The sequence below is a fragment of the Triticum aestivum genome, chromosome 3B, assembly GCF_018294505.1.
Source record: "Triticum aestivum cultivar Chinese Spring chromosome 3B, IWGSC CS RefSeq v2.1, whole genome shotgun sequence".
Lineage (NCBI taxonomy): Eukaryota > Viridiplantae > Streptophyta > Magnoliopsida > Poales > Poaceae > Triticum > Triticum aestivum.
Window position 1 is genome coordinate 381,788,414 of NC_057801.1, and position 20,906 is coordinate 381,809,319.

Consider the following 20,906-nt stretch of genomic DNA (forward strand, 5'->3'; position numbering starts at 1 on the left):
TCCTCGGGCAAGGCTCAGAGGCTCTCTCTTGGGGAGCCACTGACTTTGCCAAGATCACTAAGGCGACACTTGGAGGCGTGCTTCGCGGCACGTTTCCCTCAGGAAGGCGTAAGGCAAGGAGGGCCCTGTCGGCGTTCTGGGAATGGGGGTACCCAGAATTGCCTGCCTGCGGCCTGCGGCGTGGCTCAAGGAGTGGCCTAGTACGGCCCATCTTCATTGAGGCAAGATCAAGACATCCGCGAGGGGCCAAGCCTCGCGGGGCGGATGACAGGAAGCTTCCTCAGGCACAGCCTCGTCAGGCTGGCTCGCGAGGAGGCGGAGAGATCAAGGCAGGGTACCTCACGAGGTGCCCTTGACGCAAGCAATCACAACCGAAGCCAGGCGGGCGCGGGCCTGCGCAGAGTCCTTGTTTCCTCTTTGGTGCAAAGGGGGCAAGCGCAGGCGAGAGTATCAAGCAAAGGCAACCATTTCGGTGCAACAAGACCAAGACCAGCAGAACGGCAGGATGGAGGTCATCGTGGAGCCCAAGCCAGCGTCACCGTAAGAGTCTTTGGCAGGCGAGGACCGACTTTAGCCAGGATAAGTGTACTAGATGTTCCCATTCAAAATGGCCAATTGTTAGCGCCCTTCCCACTCAATATTTGGGAAGAGGACCAAGGCCTCGCTCTATAAATAGGACTAGCCACTCTCAAGGAAGGGGGTCGACGAATCGAACCTTAGCCAGAACCACCAACACAAGAACCCCTCCCCTCGCGAGGCAGTTCTTCCCTTGTATTGTTCATCATCAGCCCCTGAGGCAATCCACCACACCACCAACTAGAGTAGGGTATTACACCACAATGGTGGCCCGAACTAGTATAAACCTCGTGTCCCTTGTGTTGTTCTTCGTGTAGTTTAGATCCTTGCGAGGCGACGAGACGTGAGTAGGTAGGAGGTGTGTTCTCCGCGCGCACCCTAGAGTTTGAACCTTGAGGGTCTGCCGGAACCCGAAATCTGACATTTGGCGTGCTATGTAGGGGTGCTCCGGAGCTTTCCCTTCCACCGACCCGCTCTCCGCCAACACCGCGCTTCGCCCTCATGATGGGCAACGCGCCACCCGCTCCGGTTGCCAGCGCCAGCACGGGGGCCAGGGGACTCCGAGCCTTTGCCCCCGCCCTGCGGCAAGTGCAGAGGCCAAACAAGTTCAAGCCGGAGAAGCTGCCGTGCTACAACGGCACGACCGATCCACTGGCTTTCCTGCTGGCGTACGAGGAGGCCGTCCACAAGGTCGGGGGCGACAACAAGGTCATGGCCAACTGGTTTCCCATGGCCCTCACCGGCGTCCCCACGCATGTGGCAGCTCCACCTACCGACGGCTTCCGTGGCCTCTTGGGGGGAGCTACGCGGCCTCTTCCTCGCCCAGTACATCGCACCGGCGCCCCCAGTCGTCGCAGCTCTACTAGGTGGCTCGCAGGCGCCAACTTCGGGCCGCCACATCAAGCCATTCGTCCGCCAGTTAGGCGCCGCTTCCGCGCAGCATGGTGCTCCTCCGGGTTGGGTGGCGCCTAAGGCCGATCTGGCCTTCAGTTCGGATGATCACCCCTCCAACTCCGCCTGCTCGGGCTCGCTCCTAATGTTGTGCACCCCCACCAACTGCTAGGTGGCCGTCACCAGGACCCTCATTAACGGCGATGCTAGCCTCAGCGTGCTCTCGGTGGAAGTCTTCAGCCTCCTCCACGTACCGCCAGAGCGGCTTCAGCCTAGCAGGCCCTTCTTGGGCGTCGGAGGCGGTTCCACCGGCTCCCTGGGACAGATCCACCTCCCAGTGACCTTCGGCACCTACGACAACTTCCGCACGGAGCTAATCGACTTCGACATCACCCCCATCGGCCTTCCATACAATGCCATCCTCGGCTACCCGGCACTAGCCCAATTCATGGCCGCAATTCACCCAGCGTACAACCTCATGAAGATGCCCGGGAATAGCGGTGTCCTCACCATGTCCGGAGACACCGGGGATGTGTTGCAAGCGCTCAAGCTTGCCTTCAGGGCTGCGTCGATGGCGCAGCCCACCGGCTCAGCCATCCCTGAGCCCAAAAGGGTTGCGCCAGCAAAGAAGAAGCAGTTGTTCAGCCAAGACAAGGCGGAGACCAAGAAGGTACCGGTCGACGAGTGTGAGCCCACCGGGGCTACCTTCACGATTGGCACCAACCTCAAGCCTGAGCAGGAGAAGGCCCTGGTCAGTTTCCTGCGCGCGAACATGAAGGTGTTTGCGTGGGAACCTAATCAGCTAGCGCGAGTCCCAAGGGATGTAATTCAGCACCATCTCAACATGTGTCCCAACGTGCGCCCTGTGAAGCAGAAGGCATGGCGGCAGTCCGCGGAGAAGCAAGCCTTCATCGTCCAAGAAACCCGCAAGTTAGAAGCAGCAGGGGTCATCCACCAGGTTCGCTACCCAGATTGGCTGGCCAACCCAGTCATCGTGCCAAAGAAGGGGGGAAAGGAACGCATGTGTGTCGACTTCACCAACCTCAACAAAGCCTACCCGCAGGATTTGTTCCCACTTCCTCGCATCGACCAGATCATTGACTCCACCGCCGAGTGTGACCTACTGTGCTTCCTGGATGCCTTCTCGGGCTATCATTAGATCAAAATGGCGGTGGAGGACATGGAGAAGACGGCCTTCCTAACCCCATGTGGAGTATACTACCACACCTGCATGTCGTTCAGGTTGCGCAATGTAGGCGCAACCTTCCAGCGGTTGATGCACATCGCTCTAGGGCGACAGCTGGGGAGGAACACTGAAGCTTACGTGGATGACATTGTGGTAAAGTCTCGGGAGGCGAAGGCCCTGATACAGGACCTGGAGGAAACCTTCGCGAGCCTCAGTGAAGTGGACCTGCGGCTCAACCCAGAGAAGTGTGTATTTGGAGTCCCCTCGGGAAAGCTCCTAGGCTTCCTCGTATCGCACAGAGGCATTGAGGCTAACCCAGAGAAGGTCAAAGCAGTCGAGGACATGAGTCCGCCAAAGACCCTCAGGGAAATGCAGAAGCTCACCGGGCGCGTAACCGCATTAGGGCATTCATCTCCAAGCTGGGAGAGCGGCGCTATCGTTCTTCAAGCTGATGAAGAGGAAAGTCCCCTTCGAATGGACTGAAGAGGCTGACAAAGCATTCCAAGACCTCAAGAGGTACCTAACCAGCCCCCCGGTGATGGTGGCCCCTCGCCCTCAGGAGCCCTTGGTGCTCTACCTTGCAGCCACCCATTATTCCGCTAGCGCAGCCCTGGTAGCAGTCCGGAAGGAGCGTCAGGCCTCGCCCGCCGTCGCACCCCCGGCCGAGGCAGAGCAGGGCACGGAAGGCCTCGCAGAGGCCACGACCGTAGAAGAGAAAGATCAGCCCCACCAAGAGAGCGCATCGGCAGCAGAGGAGGCTCCTTCAGGCGACCAGGGCCTGAGAGTCGCGCCGCCCCAGGAGGCGCCCCAGCCTCCGGAGGATGCGGGCTGCGCCGGCACCCTCAATCTCATCGAGCATCTGGTGTACTTCGTCAGTACGGTGTTGCGGGACGCAAGGGCGCGGTACCCAATGCCTCAGAAGCTACTCCTTGCACTTTTGGTAGCCTCGCACAAGCTGCGGCACTACTTTCAGGGCCATCCCATCAAGGTCGTCTTAGCCTATCCTCTGGAGAGGGTGCTCAGGAGCCCCAGTTCAGCGGGGAGGGTTGCCGAATGGAACATCGAACTGCAAGCATTCCAGCTAGAATTCATCACTACCAGGGTCATTAAGGGGGCTGCGCTCGAGGACTATGGACAGAGGCGCCAGGGCTCAAACTGGGCGAGGACCGGTCACTCTTCCCAGGGAGTGAAGCGCCGGATGGTTGGGTGATGTACTTCGACGGAGCATTCGCGCGGCAAGGCGCAGGCGCTGGTGCAGTGCTCATATCCCCCACTCAAGACAAGCTTTACTATATCGTGCAGCTCTGTTTCCAGCATGGGGAGAAGGTCTCCAACAACATAGAAGAATATGAGGGCCTGATAGAGGGCTTGAGGGCAGCCATCGCCTTGGGAGTAAAACGAATCACCATCAAAGGTGACTCGCAACTCCTCGTCTATTTTTCCAACAAAGTGTACGAGCCAAAGGATGGGCATATGGAAGCGTACCTCACTGAGCTCCGCAAGATGGAGAAGCAGTTTTGGGGGCTGGAGTTGCAGCATGTGCCTCGCGGTACCAATCAGGAGGCTGACGACATCGCCAAGAGAGCATCCAGCCGGCTACCTCAGGAGCCGGGCGTCTTCGAGGAGGGGCTCTTCAAACCCTCGGCGAAGCCGACGTTGTCAAGCATGGCGCAGCCTAGGGAGGAACTCCCTCAGCCACCTGCCTCGGGAGTCCCGGCCTACGGCCCGGCCTTAGGGGCACGCCTGCTTCTGGCGTTGGAGCCTCGGAAAGAATGCTGGATGGCAGAATTCAAGGTCTACTTGACGCAAGGGACTCTGCCGAAGTAGGAGGAGGATGCGGAACGCGTAGCACGGCAGGCCACGGCCTACAGCATCAAGGATGGGGAGCTCTACCGAAGGCGGCCGAACGACGTGTCCCTGCGTTGCATTCCCAGAGGGCAAGGGAAGGAGCTGCTGGCAGACATACACGATGGAGACTGTGGGCACCACTCATCCTCGCGCACCCTCGTTGGCAAGGCATTTCGCAGCGGGTTCTACTGGCCCACAGCACTCAACGACGCTGTTGAGCTGGTGAAGGCTTGTGAGTCCTGCCAGTTCCATGCCAAGCAGATCCACCAGCCGGCAGGGGAACTGCAGACCATACCCCTCTCATGGCCATTCGCAGTTTGGGGGCTCCATATTCTGGGCCCGTTCCCTCGGGCGCCAGGGGGCTACCGCTACCTCTACGTCGCCGTGGACAAGTTCACCAAGTGGGCCAAAGTAGAAGTCATTCGCACCATACCCATGGGCTCAACAGTCAAGTTCATCAAGGGCTTCGTGAGCCGATTTGGGGTGCCTAACCGCATTATCACCGACAACGGTTCGCAGTTCACCAGCAATCTTTTCAAAACATACTATGCTAACATCGGAACGCAGATATGCTACGCCTCGGTGGCGCTCCCCGGGAGCAACGGCCAGGCTGAACAAGCCAACGCGGAGGTCCTGAGGGGCCTCTAAACCAGAACCTTCAAGAAGAAGCTAGAAGCCTGCGGTAGGGGATGGTACGACGAGCTCCAATCCGTGTTGTGGTCCATCCGCACGACCGTAACCAAGCCGACTGGCGAAACCCTGTTCTTTCTGGTTTATGGAGCTGAAGCCGTTCTCCCTCACGAGGTCAGGCGTCGTTCCGCACGGGTCCTGGCGTTCGACGAGGCGCAACAGGACGCCATGCGGGGGACGGATCTCGTGCTGGGAGAGGAGCGTCGCCGAGAAGCCATGCTACGAGCACCAAGGTACCAACAAGCACTATGGCGATACCACTGCCGTAACATCCGCCCCAGGACTCTTGAGGTAGGAGACCTCGTGCTCAGACGGGTTCTCTCCAGGGAGGGGCTGCATAAGCTCTCTCCCATGTGGGAGGGCCCGTGCAAGGTTGTTCATGTTTCCAGGCCCGGCTCCGCACGCTTGGAGACCCAGGAGGGGGTGCCTGTCCAGAACGCGTGGAACATTCAACACCTCTGAATATTTTACCCCTGAAAAAGGCCCGGTGCCTATGAAGAAGGCGAATGCCTGTGAAGTTGCCACATTTTGGAAAAGGCCCGGTGCCGGTGAAGAAGGCGAATGCCTGTGAAGTTGTGGCATTTTGGAAAAGGCCCGGTGCCTGTGAATAAGGCGAATGCCTGTGAAGTTGCCGCGTTTTGGAAAAGGCCCGGTGCCTGTGAAGAAGGCGAATGCTTGTGAAGTTGTCGCATTTTGGAAAAGGCCCGGTGCCTATGAAGAAGGCGAATGCCTGTGAAGTTTCTGCGTTTGGGAAAAGGCCTGGAGCCTGTGAAGAAGGCAAACGCCTGTGAAGCTCGCCGCCCGTGACACTCTCACGTAATAATGAGTGGGGTTGTACATGCCCCGAAGTCTCCGGAGTGCCGCCCTCGGGCCTCGGGGGCTCCCGCCCACTCCTAGTGGCAGCACTTAGCTCCACGCTGGTGAGAAGACGTCAAAGACTAGATAGGGACCGGATGCGGCTTCTTTCATTTTCTTTCCGCAGTTGGCTTGTCTGTTTCTATTTGAAGTTTTACTGAAGCTATTACCGTTTCGAGCTCGCGACCCTTCGTCCATTTCACTTGTTTGGTTCGTTTTCTCTCACGCAAAGTCTCATGAGGGAGGAACATGGGCACCCTCGCGAGTGTTTTCTGCCCCAGTGGTTTGGAACTTCCCTATCCGAGTCCGCTGCGGGAGCACCTCTCCCGGTCCGTGCCCCACGGGCATCGCGGCACGATCACAGGACTTGGGTTGGTCGTCCCCGGTACCAAGGCTGGAGACTATCCCTACTGACTAACCCCTGCAGGGCACAAGGCGCACGACGAGGCCCAAGCCTCAGGAGGCAAGGACCGTGACGAGCTTCCCCCCTTAAGCTAAGTAATTTCCGCGCATAATCACGCGAGATGAAAACATAGCTCAGAAGCAGTAGAAACAGCGCGCCAATTAAATAGCAACAGTTCAACACGCCCCTGTGGGGCACCAGATTACCTTCTTTTTGCGCAGGAAAGAAAGAAAAGCAAAACGGGCATGACTTGCCCGACATCAACCCCCGGCAAGGGCTCGTACTACCTCTGGAGCTCAGCTGGATTCCGTCTCCCGCTTCACCGAGGCACGATGACGGGCCGGCCCGCTGCCCTCCCCCAGGCGAGTGCGCCGGCGAGGGGGGAGGTCACGACCATCGCTGGAGGAGCTACCGTCCGATGGGGAGTCACCAAAGCTTGGCAAGCCTCGGGCGCCGCTGCCCGCGCGCCTCCCACCACCTTCATCCCGGCCAACGCCGGGGCTGGGCGCACGGCCGTGGTCATCGTCTTTGGGACAGCATCCGGTGCGGCGGCCGTCTCCCCTGAACACCCTCACATAGAGGGTGGCATCGCCGTCGAACTTAAAGTGTAGAGTGCACTGTCGGCCCAGGCCGCGCGCGCGGGCAAACATTTGCCAGCCATGGCTCAAGGCTGCCTCCCCAGCGGTGGAGACCTCCAGAGTGGCCCAGGAAGCCTTGCTGCAGCAACCATCTGCCTGAAGCTAAAGGCCGCTCAGGGCACCAGCCGGAAGTTCACCTACGAAGAAGCGGGGGAGCTAGAGCCAGGTGCCGGTCGGGTCTGCCGACCACACGACGAACTCCGGCAGCACCTCCGCCGAGCGGGAGCGTGGCCTAGGGGGTCGCGCAGCCCCAGCATACCTCTCGTCGGCACCCGAGCGCCCTCCGCCGCGCAGAGGACTACTTCCACGGCCACGAGAAGCCGAAGCAGGGGCCGTAGGGTGCTTGCGAGGGCGGCCCTGGCCACGCTTGGCCGGAGGAGAGCCAGGCCCTTACTGGCGAGCCTTTCCTTTCTCCACGGCCGAGAACCTCTTCGGCGGGGCCATGGGGATGATGAGCAGCCAGGAAGAAGAAGGGGAGTAGCAGGAAGGGATGGACTGGAAGGGCTTGCACCGTTCCATACATATAGCCAGGGGAGGCCAACCGCCAGCCTCCATGATCGCAGGTAATCATGACCCATTTTGCATGCAGGGACTGGTCAATTCGTGCAGTTGCCGAGGTGTCATGGGGAAGTAGGGACGCCCACGTCCAATCAACCGCCATGCGGCGCCCAAGGCCGCAGGCTGTTGGGGCCGGCGGCGCTTCACACTTGCCCCTTCGCTTCTCTTCTAAGCCAAGTCCAGGCGCGCCTTGGGCCTGGGGGCTACTGTCAACGTTCTGGGAACGGGGGTACCCAGACTTGCCTGCCTGCGGCCTACGGCGTGGCTCAAGGAGTGGCCCAGTATGGCCCATCTTGATCAAAGCAAGCTCAAGACCCTCGCGAGGGGGAAAGCCTCGCGGGGCGGACGACAGGAAGCTTCCTTAGGCACAACCTCATCAGGCTGGCTCGCGAGGAGGCACAGAGATCAAGGCAGGGTACCTCAGGAGGTGCCCGTGACGCAAACCATGACGACCAAAGCCAGGCGGGCGCCAAGCGGGCGCCGGCCTGCGCAAAGTCCTTGTTTCCTCTTTGGTGCAAAGGGGGCAAGCGCAGGCGAGAGTATCAAGCAAAGGCAACCATTTCGGTGCAACAAGACCAAGACTAGCAGAACGGTAGGATGGAGGTCATGACCGTCAGAGTCTTTGGCAGGCGAGGACCGACTTTAGCCAGGATATATGTACTAGCTGTTCCCCTTCAAAATGGCCAATTGTTGGCGCCCTTCCCGCTCAATATTTGGGAAGAGGACCAAGGCCTCACTCTATAAATAGGACTAGCCACTCTCAAGGCAGGGGGTCGACGAATCGAACCTTAGACAGAATCACCAACACAAGAACCCCTCCCCTCGCGAGGCAGTTCTTCCCTTGTATTGTTCATCATCAGCCCCTAAGGCAATCCACCACACCACAAACTAGAGTAGGGTATTACACCACAACGGTGGCCCGAACTAGTATAAATCTCGTGTCCCTTGTGTTGTTCTTCATGTAGTTTAGATCCTTGCGAGGCGACGAGACATGAATAGGTAGGAGGTGTGATCTCTGCGCGCACCCCAGAGTTCGAACCTTGAGGGTCTGCCGGAACCCGAAATCCGACAGGCCCAACCCTCAGGAGTTCATCACCAAGGTCGCTCAGGAATTGCAGGAATCGAGAGTCATATGAGGGAACCGCCGCCTGCCCAGTGTAGCTCCCCATCCAGGAGAGGATGGCGGGCTGCGCGTCTGCATCGACTACCCTAGGCTCAATCAAGTCGCGTGTCAGGAGTGCTTCTAGCCTTCGCGTGCAGGACGTTGCGAGGGTCCACCGCACAACTACGTTCGCATGCCCTTCGGCCTGCCGAACGCAGTTGCTGCCCACCAGCGCCTAATGAGGAGCATTCTGGAAGCTCATGTGGCCAAGCATCATGTGCTCCTGGAGGGGATGGAGATGGATCTCGCCGAGCCGCCTGGACCTCCCGAGCCTCCCTAGGCTCGGAGCCCCGCAAGCTCGTGAGGATTGGCTTCTTCACCACGCACCGGCAGCTGCTCCGACACTCGCTCTGCAATGGTATCAGGTGACTTCTCTCAAGTTTTGTTTCAGCTGGGTGCGCCCTCAGGGCTGCATCATTCCCAGGTCGCTTGGGTCTATCCCCGCGGCATGTATCCGTTTTGCTTGTGTCTTCAGCTTACCTTGTTGGGGGCACCCCTCGGGCTGCATCATCCCCAAGCCGCTCGGGCCTGACCCAGTGGCATGTGCCTTTCTCTGCACCTATCTAAGTTTATTTGCTCATTTATGCTTAACCTGCTTGAGATAATCGCCCGCTTGATTGACACCTACCTTTGGAGCCGCTCGCTCTGGCACGACTCTTGCGCATGGGTCTGTCCCTGCAATGTCGACAAATCTGAGTGGTCGAGCTCTGGCCGCTGCAGCCCCGCATAGCGCTACCTCACCAGGCCCTCAGTGCCTCAATCACTCCCTCGGAGAAACCAATGGCTGGCTGGCAACCGTGATGGCGGTCCTTGTTTTCCTTGTGTTGGTGTACAGGATCCATGTAAGGAGTAGCATGGGGGCGTCGTGATCTCCCTCGCTCTCTCTCTCCCGTGGGATCCGCTCGCGTGTTAAAAGGGGGGCGCCTGAGCATCGCGACTCATGGGCTCTTATTGGATCTCCATCCCTCACCCCTGGCCTTGACCCATGGCATCGCAACCTATCATACTTGCGGCGGCTGAGCTCACGAGACTCATGGGACCTGAGGACGTAGAGCATGAAGGAAAGTGCGGGGAAGAGGGGAGAAGCTCACGAGAACCTAACCCACCGACACCCCAGCTGCCGGCGCACAGGCCTGACACCTCGCCAAAGAACTACTCCAAGCACATGAGATAAGTCAGGCCTCAGCCAAAGCTAAATCAACACGACGCCAAAACCCCGCCTAGTGCAGCTCTGTCACGGCGACGTTGCCTTCCTTTCTTGCCCAGCAGAGACTACTTGAGTGCTAAAGAGGACCTCTCGAGCATCGCACCTCGGGGGCTCTTACTGGACCTTGAGCCGCTCACCTCCTGGCCTTGACCATGGCATCACGACCTGGCATACCAGCGACGGTTGAAGCCTGCCTGGGGACCGAGACCTGTCAGCGTAGAGCACCAATCCCTCATGAGGATAGAAAGGGGGAGCTGAGCCGAGACAGGACAAGCATCTCGCATCTCTCCATAATAAGGATAATATTCACAAAAGACATGGCAGGCGCTTACATACCCCCGCGGGGTGTTTCTTCGATTCCACGCAGGGAACAAAAGGTGCTAATCCTAAGGAACGCTAACTACGCACGCCTCCGCAGGAGATGCCATCATCAACAGCGGGCCGCCAAGCATCGGCGCCAACCCCATCCAGATCAGCTGCGTCGGCGGCCAGATGCATCTGCCCTGCTCCGAGCGCGACGCGAGCTTGGGGGCTCGTAGCTGTCGTTGCTCATCTCCAGAGTCACGTGAAGCTCGGGAGAGTCGCTGGACCCTCCGTCTTCTCCGCTGCTTCCTGAGGAGCTGCTGGGGAAGCGGTTGGCAGGCCTGACCCTCGCCACTTCGATGCCCCGGCCGCCTCCCTTGGGGCAGCACTCCAGTCGGCGTCCTTCCACGTCGAAGACCTTGAAGAACATCAAGGAGGCGCCATCATATTCAAGATGGATTACGAGGGCACCCCCTGTCCGGCAGACCCGGGCGATCTCGCCCCAGCCCCGGGTCATGAAGACCTTGCCCGGAGCGACAATCGCGACCTCCGCCCCGGTCGCAAGGGTGTTGCAGCCAGAGCTCCAAAGACCCACTCGGCGGCATCTCGAAGGCGAAGGAGGGAGGAAGGAGAATCCAAGAGTGTGGAGTCATAGCGGTGTGGAGCACAAGCTCGCGAGAAGAGCCCTCGGCATGAACCCCAGGGGCAACGACGCGCACCGCCGTGATTCGTCAGCGTCACCGACGGTGCCGCTCAGCGCCTTCTTCTCCAGGGCCCTCGGCCCGGGCGTAAAAGGGCAGCGGAAATCCAGGCAGCGGCCGCTCATACCAGGGCCTCGACGGCTCCTGCCACGCAACCACGTCGCGGCTGTCAGGGACCGGCCGTTTCTTCGGCGGAAGCGGGTCGGGACCCTCTCGGGGGGCCTTCCCCTTCTCTTCCGCTGACTACCGGCGGATCAGCGCCATTGGCGTAAGGAGGAGTAAGGGCGAGGAAGAAGAAGAAGGAGTGAAGTAGAAAGGGATGGACTATGGGGGCTCTTGCCCATCCGTACTTATAGTCCAAAGGAGGCCAACAGTCGACCTCCACGATCACAGGTAATCATGACCCATTTCTGCATGCAGGGACTTGTCAAGTCGAGTAGTTGCCGAGGTGGCATGGGGAAGCGGAGATGCCCACGTCCAATCAACCGCCACGCAGTGCCCGAGGCTGCAGGCTGATGGGGCCCACGGTGCTCCGCACTTGCCCCTTCGCTTCTCCGCTAAGCCAAGTCCGAGCGCGCCTTGGGCCCGGGGGCTACTGTCGGCGTTCTAGGAATGGGGGTCCCCAGATTTGCCTGCCTGCGGCCTGCGGCGTGGCTCGAGTGGTGGCCCAGTATGGCCCATCTTCATCAGCACAAGACTCAAGACCCTCGCGAGGGGCCAAGCCTCGCGGGGCGGACGACACAAGACTTCCTCAGGAACGGCCTCGCCAGGCAGGCTCGCGAGGAGGCGGAGAGATCAAGGCAGGGTACCTCGCGAGGTACTCGTGACGCAAGCCATGACGATCGAGACCAGGCGGGCGCCAGGCGAGCGCCGGCCTGCGCAGTGTCCTTGTTTCCTCTTTGGGGCAAAGGGGGCAAGCACAGATGTGGAGTACCGAGGCATCAGGAAGAGGTTGCCATTTCGATGCAACGAGACCAAGACCAGTAGAGCGGCAGGATGGAGGTCACCATGGAGCCCAAGGCAGCGTCATCGCCAGTGCCTTTGGCAGCCGAAGACCAACTTTAGTCAGGATAACTTGTATTAGATGTTCCCCTTCAAAATGGCCTTTGTTGGCGCCCTTCCCGCTCAATATTTGGGAAGAGGACCAGGGCCTCTATAAATAGGGCTAGCCACCACAGAATAGGGCGATCTCATCGAGTCCTCATTAGATCCATAGGCGATCGAGCTCACCCAAGTAGTTGATCGCACCAACTCAAGAACACCTCTCGCGAGGCTGTTCTTCCCTTTGTACTGTTCATCATCAGCCCCTGAGGCAATCCACCACACCACACACTGGAGTAGGGTATTACACCACAACAGTGGCCCGAACCAGTATAAATCTTGTGTCCCTCGTGTTGTTCATCATTTAGCTTAGATTCTCGCGAGGCGGTCGGACATGGATCGGCAAGGGGAAGATCTGCGTGCACACCCCAGAGTTCAAACCTTAATGGTCTGCCAGAACCCAACATCCGACGGCATTGTCCGCGCTGGCTGACGACACTGTCGAGGAGCGGCTATGCCCATACACATATGGAAGCGCTATGCTCCGCGCTGGTGATAAACAACTGAGGGCGGTCCACGGCTGTGTCAACCTCAGGGAGCCCAGAGCTCAGTGTTCGGCCTCATCGCAACACCTCCCCTTGGGAGCGTCACGCGAGGGGGCTGGACACGGGGGTTGCGCCCGGGTCACGCCCAAGCGCACGCCACCCAGCCAGGTCCCTCGGACTTGGTCGTCGCGCGCCCCTCCCAGAGCGGAGCCAAGGTATGAAGGTCGTTTGAACGTCAAGGGGGACTCCTGAGCATCGTGACTCGGGAGCCTAACTGGTCACATAGCCCCTCACTCCTTGGTCCCGTCCTGGTGATTCGGCCGGGGCCAACGGCGGTTGAGGTATGCGCGGGGCCGGGCTCTGCCGACGTAGAACGCCAGGTATACTCCTACGTTCCCTCACTATTTGTTGTTTGCGCGTCAAGGGGGACTCCTGAGCATCGCGACTCAGGAGCCTAACTTGTCATGTAGCCCCTCACTCCTTGGTTCCATCCTGGTGATCGGGTCGGAGCCAACGGCGGTTGAGGTATGCTCGGGGCCGGGCTCTACTGACGTAAAACATAAAGCAAATAGGAAGGAAAAGACAAATCTTGAAGCAAATCCTGAAGCAAATATTACAAACCATAATTGTCTTCACAATACCAGATGCAAGTTTAAATGCCTCCACGTGGCCTGGTGCATGTTGCAGGAGTTAAAACAGGAAAGAAACCGCAAGAAGATCACCCTTGGACAACACCGTCATTCGCCAGGGGCTCCACCCCCGCGGTGGTGTTGCCCCCACCAGCTCCACCTCCCGAGGCCACAGGATCAGCAGCACCTGCCGTGGGCGTAGTAGCAAAGGCGCGGAACTTCCCAGCAAGGCTTCCACCTAGCCCTTCACGGCTTCTGCAGCGGTGGTGTAGCGATCGACGTCCACAAGTTCAAGTCGGATCTGCCTCCTTGCTATGACGGTACTGCCGACCACACGGAGTTCCTGCAGCTCTACGAGCTGAGCATCGAGGCGGCCAACAGAGACAAGAAGGTCATGGCGAACTGGTTTCCCATGGTGCTCAAGGACGGTGCCCGCACCTGGCTCCTGAACCATAGACTAAGTGCGGCAGGGACCAGCCGGAGTCGTCCAAGGGCAGCCGACTGTTCTGCGCCTACCACAACCTCCTCACCCACAACACCAATGACTGCCACGAGCTCAGGGCCGTTTGAGAAGGACGCTTCGGTCTATGCCCCGAGCGCAACGACCGGGGCTACGGTCGAGGAGGAGGACGAGGCGGAGGATGATGGGACGACCATGGCCCTCGCCAGGAGTGGCGTGACCGACTTCGTGAGGATCGGTGGCAGGACCAGCCTCGCGAGGGCGCCTGGAGGGATCAGCCTTGCGAGGACCGCCTGCAGGGCAACGCAGGCATTCCTCCTCTGCCGCCGCCGCCAAGAAGGAATGACGACCACCACAAGGACAAGAGGGCTGGGGGCTTCCAGGAGCCACGTGCTATCGCTTGCATCTTGGGTGGAGCTCAGGCCCCAGCCTCTCAGCGAATCTTCAAGCAGTTTGCTTGCGAGGTGAATGCAGTCCTCCCCAGGCTTGAGGCCACGCGCCCGCTCAGGTGGTCCAAGTGCGCCATCACCTACAGCTCAGCAGATCAACTCAAGTGTGCGGCTACTGCTGGCGTCCTCCCGATGCTTTGTTCCCCAGTCATCAGCAACGTTCAGGTCACCAGGACCCTCATTGATGGCGGCGCAGGGCTCAACATCATGTCCGTTGAGACGTTCGACAACCTTCAAGTGCCATATGATCAACTTCAGCCTACCAAGCCTTTCTCAGGAGTTACTGACGGCTCCACCACCCCTATAGGGCAGGTCCACCTCCCTGTCACCTTCAGACAGCGCAACAACTACCGCATCGATCTCATCGACTTCGACATCGCCCACATCCACCTGCCGTACAATGCCATCCTCGGGTATCCAGCCTGGCCAAGTTCATGGCAGTGACCCACCACGGCTACAACATCCTCGAGATGCCAGGAAGCGGCGGAATAATCACGGTCCCCTGCGAGGAAAGAGATGTGGTGTGCTCCCTCGAGCGTACCTTCCAAGCTGCATCAATCAAGGACCCGGACAGCAAGGGCGAGAACCCTCCGGAGGCCATCCCCAAGAAGAAGAAGCAATCTCTCAGCACAAGGCCTTAGGAGGTTGGCATCTCGGGTGGTGCCGCATCAGGATCCGTGCCCGTGCAAGGGGTGCCTCCTTCCATCGCATAGGAAGGCGCGCTCGGCGCCCTCCTTGGGCAGGGCTCGGGGGCTCTCTTTTGGAGGGCCTCAGACCTTGCCAACATCACGAGGGAAACGCTCGGGAACCACTTGGAGGCGTGCTTCGCAACACATTTCCCTCAGGAAGGAACATGGCATGGAAAGCCCAACCCTCAGGAGTTCATCACCAAGACCACTCAGGAGCTTCAGGAATCAAGATCCAGGCGCGGCAATCGCCGTTTGCCTGGCGTCGCTCCCCATCCAGGCAAGGATGGTGGGTTGCGCATCTGCATCGATGTCCCAGGGCTCAACTGAGCCGCATCTCAGGAGCGCCTCTGGCCTTCGTGCATGGGACGCTGGGAGGGTCCGCCGCACAACTACGTTCGCATGGCTTTCGGCCTTCCGAACGCGGCTGCTACCTACCAGCGTCACCTGCAAAGCATTCTGGCGGCTCAAGAGGCCAGACACCACACGGTCCTACCGGAGATGGAGGCGGTCCTCAAGGAACCACCCGGACCCCCAGAGCCTCCCGAGCCTTAGGGCCCTGGCAGCTTGTGAGGGTCGGCCTCTTCACCGTGCATCTTCAGCTACTCCAACACCCCTTCTACAATGGGATCAAGTGACATATTCGAAGTTCATTTCAGCTAGGAGCGCCCTCAGGGCTGCATCATTCCCAGGCCGTGTGGGTCCGTCCCTGCGGCATGTATCCCTTTTGCTTATGTCTTTAGTTTAACTTGCTGGGGGCGCCCCTCGGGCTGCATCATCCCCAAGCCACTCGGGCCTGACCCAGTGGCATGTATCCCTCCTGCATTTGTCTAAGCTGATTTGCCTTTCATGCTCAACCTGCCCATGATTATCACCTGCTGCCCACTACGGGCCTCCTCTCTCTCTCATGCAAATTGCTTGCGCGTTAAAAGGGGGCTCCTGAGCATCGCAACTCAGGAGCTCTTACTGGCTCTCCAGCCTTCACCCCCTGGCCTTGACCACAGCATCACGACCTGGCATACCAGCGGTGGCTGAGCTCGCTCGAGGGCCGAGACCTGAGGACGTAGAGATTTCTATCTAACCATCTCGCAGGAACACACAGTTGTCAAAGATCCAAGACCAGGCGCAACCCGCCTTGAGGTAGGGCCTCGTGAGTCCTGCACTGGCTCAGGAGTGCCCAGATACACCTTGTCTAGCCCTGCCGTGCAAGCCATGTGTTAGGGCGGGCTGTACACACCTTGAAGGCTCCTCCCGGAGGGGGGGGGCCCTCCCACGCACCAGCGGAAGCACCATGCTCCGCTCTGGCTGATGACACTGCCGAGGAGCGGCTATGCCCCATAGACATACGGAAGCGCTATGCTTCGCGCTGGTGATAAACAACTGAGGGCGGTCCACGGTCGTGTCAACCTCAGGGAGCCCAGAGCTTAGTGTCTGGCCTCATCGCAACACCTCCCCTCGGGAGCATCATGCGAGGGGGCTGGACACAGGGGTTGCGCCTGGGTCACGCCCGAGAGCATGCCACCCAGCCAGGTCCCTTAGACCTGGTTGTCGTGCGCCCCTCCCCAGCGGAGCCAAGGTATGAAGGTCATTTGAACGTCAAGGGGGACTCCTGAGCATCGTGACTCAGGAGCCTAACTAGTCACGTAGACCCTCACGCCTTGGTCCCGTCCTGGTGATCCGGTCGGGGCCAACGGCGGTTGAGGTATGCACGGGGCCGGGCTCTGCCGACGTAGAACTCCAGATCTACTCCTACGTTCCCTCCCTATTTGTTGTTTGCGCGTTAAGGGGGACTCCTAAGCATCACAACTCGGGAGCCTAACTTGTCACGTAGCCCGTCACTCCTTGGTTCTATCCTGGTGATCCGGTCGGGGCCATCGGCGGTTGAGGTATGCGTGGGGCCGGGCTCTGCCGATGTAAAACATAAAGCAAATAGGAAGGAAACCGCAAATCTTGAAGCAAATCCCGAAGCAAATATTACAAACCATAATTGTCTTCACAATACCAGATGCAAGTTTAAATGCCTCCACGAGGCCCAGTGCATGTTGCAGGAGTTAAAATAGGAAAGAAGCCGCAAGAAGATCACCCTTGGACAACACCGTCGTTCGCCAGGGGCTCCACCCCCACGGTGGTGTTGCCCCCACCAGCTCCACCTCGTTTCCTCTTTGGTGCAAAGGGGGCAAGTGCAGGTGCGGAGTACCAAGGCATCAGGCAAAGGTTTCCATACCGGTGCAACGAGACCAAGGCCAGCGGGACAGCAGGACGGAGGTCACCATGGAGCCCAAGACAGCGTCACCACCAGCGCCTTTGGCAGGCGAAGACCACCTTTAGTCAGGATAGCTTGTACTAGTTGTCCCCTTTAAAAATGGCCGTTGTTGGATCCCTTCCCGCTCAATATTTTGGAAGAGGACCAGGGCCTCTATAAATAGGGCTAGCCACCACAGTAGAAGGCAACTCATCTAGAGGCATCTAAACGGAGAGGGATCAATTCCTCCCCAAGCGCACCACCAAGGAAAAGAACACCTATCCTTGCGAGGTTGTTCTTCCCCCTGTACTATTCATCATCAGCCCAAGAGGCAATCCACACACCACACACAGGAGTAGGGTATTACACCACAACGGTGGCCCGAACCTGTATAAATCTTGTGTCTCTTGTGTTGTTCATCTAGCTAGCTTAGAAATCACGGCGAGGTTGAGGGCGTGCTTCGGTAGGGAGAGATCTTCATGTGCACCCCAGTGTTCGAACCTTAAGGGTTTTGCAGGAACCTGATATCCGACAAAGGGGCCTTCCCCAAGGAGCTACGAGCTTGTGCTGGCCCGCTGATCGCTGGATCAGGTGGTGCACAAGGTCGCCTTCGCAGAATAGACGCACCTTGATCTTCTTGTTGTGGTAGCGGTTTAGGATCTGCTGGTAGATGGTGGACCGACTGAGTGCCAGCAGCAGGGCCTCTTCGAGCAGGTCGACACCGTCTTCTCGTGCCTCCTTGTCTTCCGCATCCGTGTACATGGTGATGCAAGGCGAGTCGAACTCGATATCCGTGGGGATGATAGCCTCGGCCCCGTACACGAGGAAGAAGGGCGTGAAGCCGGTTGATCTATTTGGCGTGGTTTGAAGACTCCAAAGAATGGCCGGCAGCTCCTTGATCCAGCAGCTGACCGAGCGCTCCAGTGGCTCGACTAGCTGGGGCTTGATGCCAGACAAGAGTTGTTTGCTCGCTCCACATGACCGTTTGACTGCGGGTGGGCAACTAACGGAAGGTCCAGCCGGATGCCCTGATTGGCGCAGGAACGGGCCAAGGCGCCTTTGGCAAAGTTTGTGCCGTTGTTGGTGATGATGCTATGGGGGACGTTGTATCGAATGGTGATGTCCGCAATGAACGTGACGGTTGTCGGGCGGTTTAGCTTCTTGTTTGGCTTGACTTTAATCCACTTTGTGAACTTGTCCACGACGACCAGTGGATGGGTCATGCCGTCACGTGCTATCTTGAATGGGCCTACCATGTCCAAACCCCACACGACAAAGGGCCAAGTGATGGGGATGGTCTTGAGGGCAGAGGCCTGATGTAGGGTGGAACCCTATACAGAAGATCTTTCACGAATTGGAGGTGGAATCCCCAAGAACAAGATGAACAAAGGAGGGAAAACAAGAGGAGCACTCAAGAACAAGTCAAATCACACATCCACTAGACAATCAAACACATAAGATCCACAAGGTACATGAACAACAAAGGGAAATAAGATACATGGTAGAGTTCATCCCAAATCCTAAGAAGGAGATGATGGCTTGATGATCCTATGATTGGGATCCTTCCCCAAGAAGGAGGTCTTGATGTTTGGTCACTCTAAGAGGAGGTCTTGATCTCCTAGTGGAGTGGATCCATGGAGCAAAGCTCACAAATGTGTATCAACTACTTTCCTTCCCCTAAAAAATGGCCTAGGTACGGAATATATAGGTATGGGGACGAAGTGGATGAAGAGGAGGCCCAAACAGCAGCTCACAGCCGTCCATCCTGTAGGGCCCGTGCGCACGGGGTAAGTTGGGCCCGTGAGCACGGGGGTCCCGTGGGCACGGTACAGGCCCGTGCGCACGGGGTGCTCCAGCGCCAGCTCCATGAGTAGTCCATGCGCACGGGGTCTCGGGGGCCCGTGCGCACGGGGTTGCCTGGGACTTCCTGTCCAGCTCCTGTTGGGTCCCATCTTCTTCCTTGTGGCCTTGGGGTCCTTCTCCTTGGCCTTCGGGGATCTCCTTAGCTGCTTGGCAGCGGTCGTCCTCGTACCTGAAGATGCACAACGTTCCGTGGTGACGTAGTAGCCAAGTCCTATGGATATTCATGTAAATCTTGAAGAGGAGCGGGTTCACCTTAAGTCCGGTAGGTCCACTTGGGGCTTGATGTGCTATGAAGGTGTACATGGAGATGAACGTGGGATGCTCCGTATCATCTCCTCCCCCTTTGGAAAGATCCGACCTCGGATCATAAACCGTATCGCCATGTACACGGTAGGCATGGTTGTACCATAGGTCGATGTCGTGGCACACCTCAACTTGAAGGTCCATAGGGTCCATCTCCAATGCCGGTCCTCCATCCAATAGATGTATCATGTAGACAACAAGAAGGAAACAACAATTAAATAATGGCCCATCCAATATGCATATTTGAAGATGGCTCAAAGGGAAGGAGTTCACCTTTAGGAGATTCTCACAAATGTTGGTGTTGCACATCATGTACGCCTTCACATAACCAAAATGTGTCTTTATTGTACCTCCTTGTGAATCCTTCAAAATGAAAGAACATGAGAAACACTTGGAAAAACAAATGAGGTTAGTGCAAAAGCAAGACCTATCATTCGAGGGGCGAGATACCCAACAAGTGTATGCATCATGCTCATCATAAGAAAGGACAAGGGAGCATTTCATAGTATGTAGGCATATGATGCGAGAACAACCAAATACAATAGGCTCAAGGAAAGAATTATGCATCACAAGTAAAGTGTCCAAGTCTCCAAGATCAATAAGCGTAGTTCGGTTGCACTCAAAACAAGTGGATATGAAAGAGGCAACTAATGGACACAAGAGACAATGATAAAGATATATCATGTGAGAGGCATGAACATATGTGTCATGAACCCAAGAAAGCAAGTGATAGTGGAACATGGGTGATGCAACATAGCAAGCAATCATAGCAATCAAGTCAAGTATGCTAGTAGTGCGAATATGCAACATACTAGGAGGAATCATGGCAAGCATGTCATGTGTGCAAATAGTGGGCATGAATAATGCACATGACATATCACAAGCATAAAGGCAAGATATGAGCAAAATAGTATCAATAGCATGGGGCACATGATAAACATGGCAATAGCAACAAGGATCTCCACCAAGAATGCAAATACACATAGAAGTAGCATAATGATGAAACATGGGTAGATGCAAGCAAGGGTCACAATTGCATGGCAAAGGCATAGAAGCAAGCATAGCATGCAAAGTGAACACGGTAAAATGAGCATAATGTGACAAGTGGTAAATGGCCCATAGCCGTGTGAGAGCCAAGTAGAGGAGTTGCGCGTAGTCCTTGCGCGAAGGGTACGGTGGTGAGGATAGTCCATGGGATCCCAAAGCATCGTTGCTCTCAAGAGCTCGTTTCGTCAACTCTTGGGATTGAGAGGTTGACAAGTATTCATGGGTACCTACACAAAAGAGACACAATCCAAAGAAATTATGCGCGTGGTAAATGTACACATCATCCATCATGATGTGTATGTGCACATGTGAGTTAGCACAAGATAAGCATCGCTCAAAGAAATTTGATGCATGGTATAAGAACATGTCATCCATCATGAAAGAAATGTTATTATGTATGACACGATGGGGACACAAATTGAGAATGCAAGTATATGGCACATCAAAAGCATGTTTATTCATGGGGAGCATATGGTGCACACAAGTATGGGGATCATGCAATGAATGGGATGGATCAAAATCTCCTAAAATGGACGAGGAAACTATGGGGGTCTCCTCATGAGCAATAGCGGAAATATCATATGGAGAAAATGGACAACATCCAAAACAATGCATATCCGAAG